The 13,730-nt window shown below is 40.3% G+C and overlaps 1 protein-coding gene across 2 annotated transcripts in view; it reads right to left on the bottom strand.

Annotated features, from left to right (window-relative positions):
- The window catches only part of fbxw7 (F-box and WD repeat domain containing 7), a 191,613-nt gene that overhangs the window by 145,500 nt on the left and 32,383 nt on the right, over positions 1-13,730 (bottom strand). For both annotated transcript variants that reach the window (XM_056279936.1, XM_056279937.1), the window contains exon 2: positions 2,276-2,401. The gene's annotated coding sequence lies outside the window, so the exon portion shown is untranslated. The remainder of the gene's footprint in view (positions 1-2,275; positions 2,402-13,730) is intronic.

Raw genomic sequence — 13,730 nt, 5'->3', positions numbered from 1 at the left:
TCCAGTTAGTGGGAAAACGTTTCATCACTCATCTAAGTGACTTCATCAGACTCGGCTGACTGCAGGTATCCCTAACCTTGTAAGCAGCACAGTTGCGTAACTACCGAAACCAGCGACCTCACACAGGTTTCATATGCAAATTGCCATGCAAATTAAACTGATTGCCCGTTTCAGCTGTTAAGCAACTGTGCTGGTTTCAGTCGTTAACACGATGGTCATTGTAATTGCAAGTTACCCAAGTAAAGACAACAAATAACATCAGGGTGATGATACACTGAGGAAGTTTTTGGCCAGTATGATAGGGCAATGTGCTTGCAATAGGAAATTTAGTGAGACATGGGAAAATATACTATAGAATTTATCTGGGAAACAAGAGGTTGCCATGCAATCAGCACAAACATGTTGAGAAAACCCCTTGTCTTCCATTGCTGTGTATCACCGCATTAGCCTATAGTTATTACTTTGTTGGCCAAAACACAGCGTACTCACTCAATGGTCATCTGCTGACCCTGCTGGTCTTGTTTGTCTTTTCCAGTTTGTCTTCAGAATCCTGAAGAAAGTATCCAACCCACCACTATCCATGTGAGGAGTAATATTTTCATGCATAGTAACGCACACACGGGCTGTCTCAGACTGCCCACACTGAAATTTATTGCAGCAGAATGATACAGTTTCTGCTGGCATCAGACGGCAATTTGAGCAATGGCACCACCAGTCGCTGTTTGCTCTCGGCAGTTGAGGTTCTGGATGGTCACCGCCAGCAAGATCCTCTTGCTCAGCTAATGCAGCAGCAGCCTCGGCCTCTCTCCTCTACATTTCTTTGGTCATATACTCCAGCTTGAATAAGTATGGTTGAATATCCAAATCAGCCAAAACACAGTAAAATGTATCCTTGTCCATAAGATCCTCTGTACTCATATTTTGCGACGCCATTTTCGCTGTTGGAAACGTAGCTCATTTGCAATACAAGTGAAGAGAACAAGCAAGTTTTGTTTTTGAGTGACATCAAGAGCACACCCCCTAGAGGCGGAGACTAGAAATCCAAGCTGAACATGCTGATAGTTCTTCCTTGTCACCAACTATGTCACTGACATGTCAAATGACAACACTGCTGCCAGAATAATAACAGATTTTGCAACAACGTCCCAGAGACACAGAGAACATTGGCAACAACTGCAGATGTTTTTCACACTATATCCCAAATTCGGATAGAGATAAGGTTGAAAATTGGTGAAGTGGTCCTTTAAGTGTGACACGCAATCCAACTAGAAATCTTTTGAAGTCGCGTCATGTGTACCAGACTTTCGATGTTCTGTTAAAAAGTGTAAAGCCTTTAACCACCTGATATGCTTGTTAGACTGAGATAGATACAGTGACTGATATCAAACTGTCAAAAGAGCTAAATGAAAATCACTACATATGAAAGACAACCTATGCTTTTGCTGTTTTACACCAACTATTAAATGCATGCAAAAATGGCGTAATAGAGATTGCGTTCTTCAAAACAGAAGCCTAACCTCTACTATCACATGCAATAATAAATGTTCACTGTGTAAGAGCAGACATTACTATTTAAAAAAAATTGTTAATAATATTTCCACATACAACAGTGACAGGCTTTTACTCCCTGCAGCCATTACAAGACATTTATGGATGTAGCAAAGTATCAATGGGATTTCTACATCCATCTTGTTGTGTTGTTATTTACCTAACTCTTTATTTGACCAGGTTTCTATTTTGTGTAAAGCTTATTCATGGTATTGGGACATGAATGGTGTTGTAGACATGACTTCAGTTCCCACTTAGGGTGTGAACTTTGAGGTCTACTATTACAGCAGCAGACATGTTTTCACCAAGCAGTGCTGCCCAAAGCCATACTAGCAAGGGGAGGTAATAGTCTCTCAGAAATGAATAATAAACGAAGTCTTGTCTGGTCATATGAGAAAGAGACTTTAGAGGTGACGCATTCTGTAGGTTGTTTGCACATTACTGATCCCAAGCTCTGTGGTTCATGGGAGACATGAGCTCTATATTTCCCCAGTGACTGAAAACCACAGTCTGGAAACGGTATAAGCCTGAGGGCTATGGGCTTGGATCATTTTCATTTAGTGAGTAAAACTATGCAGGCTAATATGCACATTATCTACTGGCAAAAAGCAATCATAAGGAGACAAACTAATACAACTGTCTTGCCCAGATGGACTTTCATATTTGCAAAATTTTTGGAAATTCTCTTCTACTATATGGTCACTCCAATGACTGTTGAAGAACTTACCAACAATAACAAAGGCTGGTCATATGGTCACAGGGGACTTACTGGAGAAACACAGCCTCTAGACGTGTAGGATGAGTTGTGCCTTGGGTCTACTTAAGTCAGTGGATTATCTGGACCAGCTGCAACCTAGCGAGTTCAGAAAGGAAAAAAAAAGAAAAGAAAGACTTCATAAATCACTAATGGAATGCAGCCTTGTTTCCTCTCCGACCCCACCTTCTCACAAAAGTCTCTTCCTACAAGTTCAGGAGCTTTTTACACCCAGCAAGTGAGACTCAACAATTACAATTACGGCACACTCTCCCAACTGTGAAAGCCATTTTTCAGCAGTACAAAAAATAATGTTTCATACACACAGAGGACACAGAAATAATTATGAATGGAATGTGCAACCAGCTTTGCCATTACAAGGCAAAAACAGAAACTAAAGAAGGACGAGGCTAGGGTGAACAGGCGTTAGAGAATGAGATCTATATTTAAGACAAAGGCACCATCACAAAGCAACCTGCATTCCTTACCCCTGCATAAAAGGGGGGCCTCAGTGTGGTAGGCTGTAGGCTAACCTAGATTTTTCACACCAACAGGCCGCAGAAGGAGGAATGTACACTATTAAAAGAAACTCATATGCAATAAAAATTCACTACACAACAAAATTATATGACGGTGAGTTGCATGTGTTCTAATATGAAACAGGTGATGGGAAAAGACACTCAAAGAAACAATAAAAAAAAATCGACAGTCCGTACAATCTAGTTGTAAAATATATACCATAATTCCAAGGTAATTTGTTGTAAGTTAACAAAACTTTAATTCCATTTTACCATAACTATTGTCAGAAAATCTAAACCATTATTGCGATTACCGGGCCTACCTTATATATCAATTATCAAGTCTCATCATGGGAAAACGTTTAGGGGAATATTTGCATCTGAGAGAATGGCATCAACCTGCTCTAAGGTACGGGCGATCACTAAAAACTGATTGAATACGCTGGCAAAAAAAAAAAAATTCTTGCCTTTCTGCCAGCTTGACATCAATTTATTTCTGTCCGTCTTCATTATCTATCTCCCAGAGCACAGTTGCAACCAAATCGGGCTAGCCATCTGAACAAGTTTTTTGTCTTCATTAAGCCAGACACTATGAACAGCCCAGAATAGCATGAGGGCATCTCCCACAAACATCGAAGCCTTTCTTAACAGATTCACATAATCACAATTTTTGGCTATCTATAAATCTTGTTTAGGTCTGTCATGTAACAGGCAACACATTAATTACCAATAATGAGACTAAAATATGAGTAATAAAGCATATAATGTTATTAGAGTAACAAAGATCGTCGTCTTTTTTCGTTTGTTTTTGTTTTAATTAATGACACATAATAGAAACGTATGACAACAGCAATGATGTCTGAGCTCTCCCAAATCCAGGAAATTTGCTTGAAATAAAACATAAGTGCCACTGGTGTGAAGTCAGCACCTCACCTACCACAATAAAACACGGCTGAACCGGAGATTAAACTACTGATGTTGTTGTAACTGTTGGTAAAGGACATTAAAGAGCTTGTTATTGCTATATCTGCTTGCGGGCCACAGTAAATTTGCTTCCTCTTCAAACTTCCTGCTACCCATCTTATTGAACTCTGGCTGCCAAGCTGACATACAATGCTTTGTACAAGATCATTTTTTTCCAGGAATCAGACACTACAAAAGGTGCCCATAATTTGAATATCAAAGCATTAGCCTTAAATACCAGTGACAAAGTATAAAAAAAGGACATTTGTTTGCATGTAAATCTTAAGCAATCTGATTTCAAAATTAATGTCACAGAACCTTGTAAATATCAAACTTGTTTCAAGTATCGCTGACAATCAGTCCTTTTCAAACCCATCGCTCGATTTTGTTTTGCTTCATTTCAGCACCATATTATCCAAGAAACGCTCACTGGCCCTTCAAAGATGGCTGTTCAAGATAATTCCCTGAGTATCCTCAACTCCATCAAAATACACCGCCTTTACAATAATTTCACTTATTTTACAGCATTTAATTTCTTTAACTAAATTTTGCGTAAAGTTACATACTCTCAAAATAGTAATGGGCATGTGTTTATGAGCAGGAGCAACCCACTTGGGTTGACTGATAAACTAGGCTTAAGTCCTGTCATCTACAAATGGTACTACAGGAAAACACAGCATTTGTACTGAATATGGAATTCAAAAAACAACTGTGTGCAGATCAAGGAATATTCTAGCCAGTGCCAAAGTGGTGTGTCTTTCATCAAAAGACAATATATTAAACAAACTACAATAAAAAAGAAAAAACTTGATGCATCTATAAATGGCAATTTGGTATATCCAAAAAAACAATATCCTCATTTTGATGGCCACTGTAGGTTTTTGGGCCAAAAGACAAATCATCTAAACCAGCGCTACTACCACTAAAGTCAATGTCTTACCTCTTGACATTTTTTGGTAACCCCCATGACACTATACCTTCCCAGGGTAATGTCATATAACAGGAATGGAATGCAGGCACGTGATACCACTTCAGTGCATAGCACAATGTTGTGTTTGTTTTCAATAATATCACTTTTTTTTTGGTGTTCAGGTTGGCAATTTTACAGCCTGTACTGAAATGAATAACACCAGCCTTATAATAAGTAAGTAAAAAAAATTTTTTAAAGTAATTATGTCAAATCCACACATACAGAATGTCGATCAATTCTTGAGATGTTTTGGAACCTATCAGAATGATTCATTAACCAAAGAAAACCATAGTCATGTCACACAATGAGTAAAAAATGAGGTACTTCTGCCTAGTTTGGATCGCTGGAATGATGAGAGGCATTGTCTGAAACACATCAACACTTATTCATCAGTCCCCCTGAAGTCATTCCCGAATCAGAGAGCGGATGCGGATTACATTTCAACAGGTATCAGAAATGAACGCCGTAGCTGAAATCCAAAACTGTGTCAACACAATTTAAGGCATGAGTGGCACACACCCCTTACCTCACCCCCACACAGACACACATGAAACCCATCTTCTCACAGGAACAAAACAATGCAAACTCAAAGCCAGCAGAGGAGGAATCGGATGACCTCAAGAATTTACGACCCACAGTATGCCGCTAATGTTATCACTTGTTTTAACAAGAGTTAGTGGAAGAAAGCCAGGATGCCTACTCTCTCCTGGTAAAGTTGGAGAATGACACTTTAGATCACACACGTGTAATGGAAGAAAAAAAAAGGGAAATATTCAACTAGGGGGAAATCAATGTTCAAAAATCAATGTAAAACCTACCATCACAAAAATAATTGCAAACTGAGCAACAGATCTCACCACTGTGACTAAAACGCAACACAGTTGTCTCTGCAGATCTACTAGTCTGACTGCTGATTATAACCCTTTAACAGACTGCTGTCACATATTTTAAGTTGCAAATGCAACAGACACTGTCATTGTGTTTTTTTCCTCCCTCAGGGATTACCAACTTTGTGACTGATCAAGTAGTTCCTGCAGATGTAAACTTGGAATAAATCCACTGGGAGACAAATATTGCTACCCCAGTAACGAAGTATCAGATGAAACTTATCAGGTGAGCTAAGATTGAGGCTTTCTAAACCATCAGACTGAATGAGACTTCCTATTAAATGCAGAATTTTACATGAGCCTTTTTGATAAACTGGCCCAGAGACTAAATACTAATTTTCATGTCTTTTTGAACCCTTTCATATTCGTCTTTATATGGTCCTTTAACTTCTGAAGTAAAACAAAAAGGCTCTTTTGTACAGCCAGATTACAATAGGTATTGGCAAATGAAAATTAAGAGCATACTGGTCTTTTAGATGCAGCATATCTCATGAAAACAGAGGGACCCATTCATTTTCTTTGGTCAGCAGACAAAATGAAAGGCAGGTGAAGATTTTAAAGGAGCCCTTGACCACCGGACACACTGGTCCTCATTGTCTGATCCGAGTACTTTTCTTGTGGCGAGGAAGAACTGTGGGAATAGGGAGCTGCAGTAAAGAGACAGAATACCTTCCAAGAGGTCAAACTTTCAACACAGATCTGTTTTCCAGGCTAAACTGCTTGAAAGCTTGATCAGCCACAGCAGTTGAGGACTGTAATAAGGAGCACAACAGCTAATCGGCTTCAACACAGCATCATAAAAACATGGCTGGGGGGGAAACTGATAAAAATCAATATTATGCCTATAGGAATGTGAATAAAATCTATGCTCTAAGGCAGTGTTTCTCAACCGGGGGTCCGCGGACCCCCTAGTGGCCCGTGGTGTAATTGCAAGGGGTCCGTGAAAATAAAATATCTTTTAAAAAAAAGATCCTATGACATTTATAGAAATAGGATTATTTTACTCAAATGTGACTGAGACCTTTATCTACCTAAACTATAAAGGGTAACAGGACTTTTTTCTCTAATTACATCTGTTTCACAAGTGTAATTTATTGTATTTTAATAAGAGATCTCGCTCCCGTTTGCATTGTTAAAAGTTACTGCATAAAAATTCTGTTGTTACATATATCTGAAAGTTACTGCATAAGAATTCTGTTTTGTTAACTATATCCAAGTTACAACTGAAAGCTCTTATTTTTGCCCCAAAGAGTGAATGAATGCTATAATGCAATTTAAAATGCAGTTTTTACTGTTTCTATCAAATTGCAACCCCCCTCCCCCAAGATCAGGTGGAGGGGTCCTCAGGGTAGATCAAAAATACGCAGGGGGTCCAGGACCCCAAAAAGGTTGAGAACCACTGCTCTAAGGGGCTCTAAAGCTGATGAAACAGTTTAGATAGTGTCAATTACAACTCATGTCTCAACTTAGATTGTCCTCTTTTCATTTGGCTTTAAATACAGGGCTCAAAACAAGGACCAAAGGTAGTTGCTCATTTTGGCTGTGCGGTGTTGCCTTCAATCTAATCTCCCTACGGAGGGGGCAAGATCAATAAAACCCCTTCATGGTGTAATTAATGATAGTATAATCACATCATCATTTGTAATATCATCAATACCGCCGACAACATACACACACCACACAAAAAAAATCACTACACATTGATTCAGGGTGGATCTGCATTTTGAGTATTTTCTCAGCATTTATGCCTCCATTTCAAAAATATGATAGGAAGTTGTCCCAAGTGATGTTCCAAGCGTGTTCACCATTCTAAATATCCCAAATAAGCTCGTAAAAATTACAAAAGTAACTATAGCCTTCTTAAAACATTAGCACCAAACATCAGACTCATCAACTTAAACCTCATTGAATTAGTCCGTAAGTCATAAGATCACAGTGCACAGTCATAAGATCTATTTAATGTGATAAAATCAACAAAGCAAACATTGTTTCAACCTTAATCTTCCGAAGGGATGCAAAATGTCCCTCCTGATCAAACAGCACTGATGCAGCAGACGGCTCTGGGGATCCATCTGCTCAAAACGGACCACTCCAGTTTCCTCAGAATATTGTTTCTGGTCTACCCACGAGGTGCTTACATTCCCCGTTCAATTGCTAGTTTCATCAGAAACTGGCAACCACACATGAGAAACTAGAAACCACAAACAACAAACGGCCACAACACATCTAACATGGACGTAATCAGTCCAGCCAACAAAACGGTAAAGGGCCATTTAGGCTACGTGATGTAGTCCATCAAGAGAACCTGAGCAACACATAACAGCAGTAAATAATCAAGTTTCATATGAAATAAGTATACAAAAGTTCCCCAAATAAAATAATATTATCATCATCATTATCAGTCCAGGGTGTCTCCCCGCCTGCCGACCAATGACTGCTGGAATAGGCTCCAGCACCCCCCAACCCTGAGAGCAGGATAAGCGGTTAAGATAATGGATGGATGGATGGATGGATTATTATTATTAAGAATTACATTTGTAATACAATGTTGATTAAAAGCAGATCTCAAAATTTTGATCCCCAATTTCAAGACAGTCAGAAATGACAGACCCAAAATGAAAATGTTTAAATTCTAGGCCACCACATCTTATTCATCTCTTGAGACGTTGCCTTAAAAGTGGCAACTGTGCCAGAGAATCCCGTGAGTCAGTGTGTAAAGTCCATGATGCTACAGATCAACAACAAGCCCCAATTTTCATGTGAATCGGCCACGTGGAAGTATAGGCACACCAAACAACGGTCAGTGAAGACTGGTACAACAACCGCACCTCTTTGCCAGACGAAGCTCCGTGAACCCCAGAAGTTCAACATTTTAATTCACCTGTCCAATCACAATCACATGCACTTGTTTGTGTTCAGTTTTCCATAACCTATTTTACAAAAAACCCACTGTCGAGGAAGTAGACTTCATAAACTGCTGATCTTTGTCCATGTAAGCATCTGTCTAATATATATTAAAAAAAAAATCCTGCTGACACTTTAAACAGCATTAGAAGGCTCTTGCTCCTTGTACCTATCCTCACCCGTGACTGATGTGTCTAAAATAGCCCGTTTACCACAACCTAGTTTCATTGTACAAGGGCACTCGCAGCTTTTACTGACAGATGAGCCATTGTGTCTGTGCTGGTGATACGTCTCATAATACATTCTTTAAGAGGAGCCACTCAGCCCTTTCCCAGACAAGGTTAAAGCTTGTCAGAGGAATGTGGCCTGCCATGCTGCTAACCGAGGCATCTCTGCCCCATGGTTCTTCTGGGAACCACGCTAGCCCCACTTACACCCTATACATCGATGATAATCATATAAACCAAATCTCTGGCCTCTTCCAAATAAAAACAGCTCTCCATGAAAAATCGTTTACTAGAAAGTGACCAGTAAGCAATGCTCTTTCCACCAGGTCAGTTAAAATAAAATATATACCAAATCTGCTTTCCAGAGTTGAACAGACCCTTCCCCTGGAACTGGGCCAGCATACCCGTGTTTGGCCCAAATAAAGTCTGTGCAAATATAGGAAAAAAAACTGACATCCTTAGATAGATAAATAGATAGATCGACAGACCGATAGACAGATAGAAGTACTTTATTGTCCACAAGGGAAATTCATTTTGCTCAGGTCAGTACATACAGAAAAGACAATAAGTAAAATAAATAAATAACGCCACAATAAAAGCAAAAGATTTTTAAAAGAGAAGCAAAGCTTTTTTACTGAGAGAGAGAGAGAGTGTGTGTGTGTGTGTGTGTGTGTACACACGTGTATGGGGGGGGTGTTAGCGTAACAGGTGTAGTTCTTCCAGGTGGAGGGGGCAAGAGGGTTCCGGGGAGGGGAGGGGGGGTGTTTGTTAAGTAGCCTAATAGCAGAGGGGATGAAACTGGCCCTGCCTTCCTGTTAATGCTGCTTTTTCAATGCTGCAAGTGAGCCATTCGTACCGTTTCAGTTCCATCTAATCTGGATTTTTTTTCTTCTTCTATTCAGTTCATCTACCAATAAATAAATAAAAACAATTATTATGTCCTTCCTAAGTCCAAATCCATTTTGGGCAGCTATGACTACACACCATTTGAGGCCTCACTTCTGGGAGACAACTCAGGCTAAGCGTAAAAGATTACATTAAAAACATTTGACTCTAATGCTTAGGTACAAAAAAAATGCTGATATGTGCTTTTCAACATATGCACTCTTACACAAAGAGATACTGCACAATTCGAGCTAGAACAACGAGACACAGGAATAACTTCCCCCAACCCATAGACCCAACTTTTGAACCATCTTCACCATTAATGGTCATTTGTATTCTACATTCCAATACCTACTTTCAACACTACTAAAGGCTTCCACCCACAGTGATCATGGCCCTCTTGCATGTCTACTATTGTATGTCACATTATATGACAGGAAAAAGGGTAAAATCTTGATGCACCCGTTTTCCCTTGTTATGACCATGGAGGTTATAATTAGGGGATCTAAGTAGTGAGAGGTTGCAGGGTGGGGTGCGACTCCCTCCCATCAAAGCATACATAGATGAAATGACTACAGTTGCAACCAGCTAAACAAATGCAAGCTATTGGCTAAGCTGAGTGATCATCTTACATGGGCAAGGATGAAGGTCAAGTCTAGTAAATGCAGGAGTTTGTTGATTGTTAAAGGGTGACTGGTGCAGGAGAGATTTCGGATTGATAATAAAATGATAATTCCCTCGATGAAGGAAAAACCTATCAAGAGTCTAGGCAGAAGGTATAGCTCCTTCTTGAGCATTAGGGAGCAAGGCTGAGAGTTGAGAAAGGAGATGGTGCAAGGCATCAGAAATACTGATAGGTCACTATTGCACTGTAAACTGAAATTGTGGTGCTGGCAGTTTGGATTGCTACCGCGCATATTATGGCCTTTGACAGTTTATGATATTGCTGTCAGTTGTGTGGAGAAATTGGAAAAGATGTTAAGCATTTCAATTCAGAAATGATTAGGAGTGTCACTGTGTCCAAGTAGTGTAGCCTTATATGGCAAGGGAATGTTGGAGCTTCCACTGACAGTTTGACAGAGGAATTCAAGTGTGCTAAGGTGAGGTTGGAGTTGGTGTTGTCTGGCTAGAGGAATTCAACAGTTAGGGCTACAGCACCACATGTGAAAAGCAGGGAGGAAATGGAATTCGAGGGAGGCACTCTCGCGTGCCAAAGAGGCACTCAAACATAGTGGCATGGTAGGACAAATTCAAAGAGGAAGGGCAGGGTTTAGTTCAGGTGATCCATGGAATTTTTGGAGCAAAGCTACAATATCCGAGTCCGGGTAGCGTAATGGTCTATTCCGCTGCCTACCAACACGGGGATCGCTGGTTCGAATGCCCGTGTTACCTCCGGCTTGGTCGGGCGTCCCTACAGACACAATTGACTGTGTCTGTGGGTGGGAAGCCGGATATGGATATGTGTCCTGGTCGCTGCACTGGCACCTCCTCTGGTTGGTTGGGGTGCCTGTTCAGGGGGGAGGGGGAACTGGGGGGAATAGCGTGATCCTCCCACGCACTACGTCCCCTTGGCAAAACTCCTCACTGTCAGGGGAAAAAGAAGCGGCTGGCGACTCCACATGTATCGGAGGAGGCATGTGGTAGTCTGCAGCCCTCCCCAGCTCGGCAGAGGGGGTGGAGCAACGACTGGGACAGCTCGGAAGAGTGGAGTAATTAGCCGGATACAACTGGGAAGAAAAAGGGGGAAGAATCCAAAAGCTACAATATCCAAATGAAGGCAGATGGTTGTTGGTCAGACTCGGCGGCAGGAGCAAGTGGATAGGTGCAAAATTATAGTTTCACAGGAAAAACAAGGTCAGTGGACAAATCTGGACAGCGCAGAAGAGAAAGATAGGGTTGTGAGAGTTGTGGGCCATGGCAGCAAGTCATGTTTAATTTAATATTGGAGAACTTACTTCTGATTAGGGATGGGACAATACAGGACTTTATCACAGATTGGGGTAAAAAAGAAACTCACGAGAAGTTGATCGTGGTGAATTTCCATTATCGGGATAATCATAAATGGGGATAAACATGAATATCCTCACAAGTGACTTGAAAAATCTCTCTCTCTCTCTCTCTCTCTCTCACTAATGAACTTTATCTTGGGACAAGCAAAAATGGCTATTTATGTAAGCAGGAAGAGGAAGATCGATGATTCAGTAGACATTACTGTAAAATTGCTGTTTACTAGGATGGTGAAAGCCAGAATGACGATTGGCTTTAATTATTACAGATAAATTAAAGTTATTGAGCAAGTCAGTGTTATCTGGGCTCATGGGGATGTGTTGTGCTTGGTAAGACAACCAACTTACTTTTCTGGGAAGTTGATGTGATTATTTATTTGTTTTTGTTTTGAAAATGGTTTGGGTTTTCTTAAATAAAAGTTACCTTCAAAAATCTCTCTCTCTCTCCCTCTCTCTCTCTCTCTCTCTCTCTCTCTCTCTCTCTCTCTCTCTCTCCTTTTTTCCATCCATCTTTTCTGCATGATCAGATAAGTGTTTCTTCCGTTTGTTGGCTGATTGGTGACTGTCTGCCGTTTTTTTTTGCTTGGTTGATTTGCAGAGGAATGGTGTCCTCTGAAATGCCAACACCGTCCATCCGTTACGGGATCCAGATAGTCCCGCTGGAGCCTAGTGTGACAAGTCTAAAAGTAGAGGAGACTTTGTTGGCCATCAGAGAGCAAGTTGTCATTAATTGTGTTTCCATTGTCAAGCGGACTTAAGCGAACTTTTGTCACAAAAAAGAAAAAAGCAATGCAAATTAGGCACGTTTCCATCAACTGGTTTGGAGCAAATAAATTAAGACTATCCAAAGCATCGTTTCGTCAGAAGTTGGTGGTATAGGCTACATACGCATGGCTGTAATAAACAGAGTAGAAGAAGTAGAGGTTGCGAACCAGAAACAAAACCAGTCGGCTTGGCCTTCTGTGAGAGAAAATGGAGAGAGGTCTTCAGGAATGTGCTTCAACTGGGAAAGTATTCTGATTCTGATGTAATAGTTCTTTCACATCAGTTATTATTGGCCATGTTTCCTGCTGTCTGGAGATGAGGACAAAAAAATACGCATTATGGGAATATCCGGTAAGATGCCGACAGCAGAAACAGCTGAGTTAAATGTTCGCTATGTCACAACTTATTGGCAAAGGTGTTTCCATATCCCATTTAGTGCATTAACTCTTCTTTGAAAAAGGCAAGAACCAACTCAAGAAAGCATTAAAACTTTTTTTATGAAATTGAAATTTTCGAATTTTGCCATTTCCATAACCCTTTTCTAATGCAATTCTTCAAAACGTGCATAAAAATACGTCATGGAATCACAGCAATTGTGATCGTCATGGAATCACGGCAATTGTGATGACCTGCTGGGTGTTTGCAAGTCTGATACCTCACCCACACTAATACGGATATTCTGTAACACGAACATTTTCTCCACGTTTTGGCCTTTCATCCACACGCAAACAGTGTTTTACGTCACTAAAACAGTTTTTTGTTTTTTTTGGGGTTGGGGGTCCCTTTTGAAAAATATCGGTATAGATGTGGTCAATCTGTCCTTTATTTGTTTTCACAAAAAGGGATGTTCACTAGAAAAGGATATATCCTATCTGTGATGCAATAAGAAATATTTGTTGCTTAATATAATGTAAGGTAAAATGATTCCAGTATGTTTTCGTGCTACTTTAAAAGTTTCAAGCATCGGGAGAATATTGTGAATCACAATTATTTAGGCCAGAATAATCGTGACATGAAATTTTCTGATGCAGCAAAATCTTACATCAGTGGGTAGGCAAAAATGCAAACTGTCGCTTTTAAGCAAGTACAGCTAAACTGAAGCTTATTTTGTCAGGCCTTAAGTTTAGTTTAGTGCAGGGTAGCTACACCTGGCATCATAAAGTTTGGCATCCATACCAACTTGTACCTTGGCTCTGCCAAATGATGGAAGCTAAGCAGGTATGGGCTTGGTTAGTACTTGGATGGGAAACCTCCCGGGAAAACTGAGTTGCTGCTGGAAGTGGTGTTGGAGGGCCAGTAGGAG

The sequence above is a fragment of the Lampris incognitus genome, chromosome 5, assembly GCF_029633865.1.
Source record: "Lampris incognitus isolate fLamInc1 chromosome 5, fLamInc1.hap2, whole genome shotgun sequence".
Classification (NCBI taxonomy): domain Eukaryota; kingdom Metazoa; phylum Chordata; class Actinopteri; order Lampriformes; family Lampridae; genus Lampris; species Lampris incognitus.
This window is presented reverse-complemented; position numbering and strand designations above follow the sequence as displayed.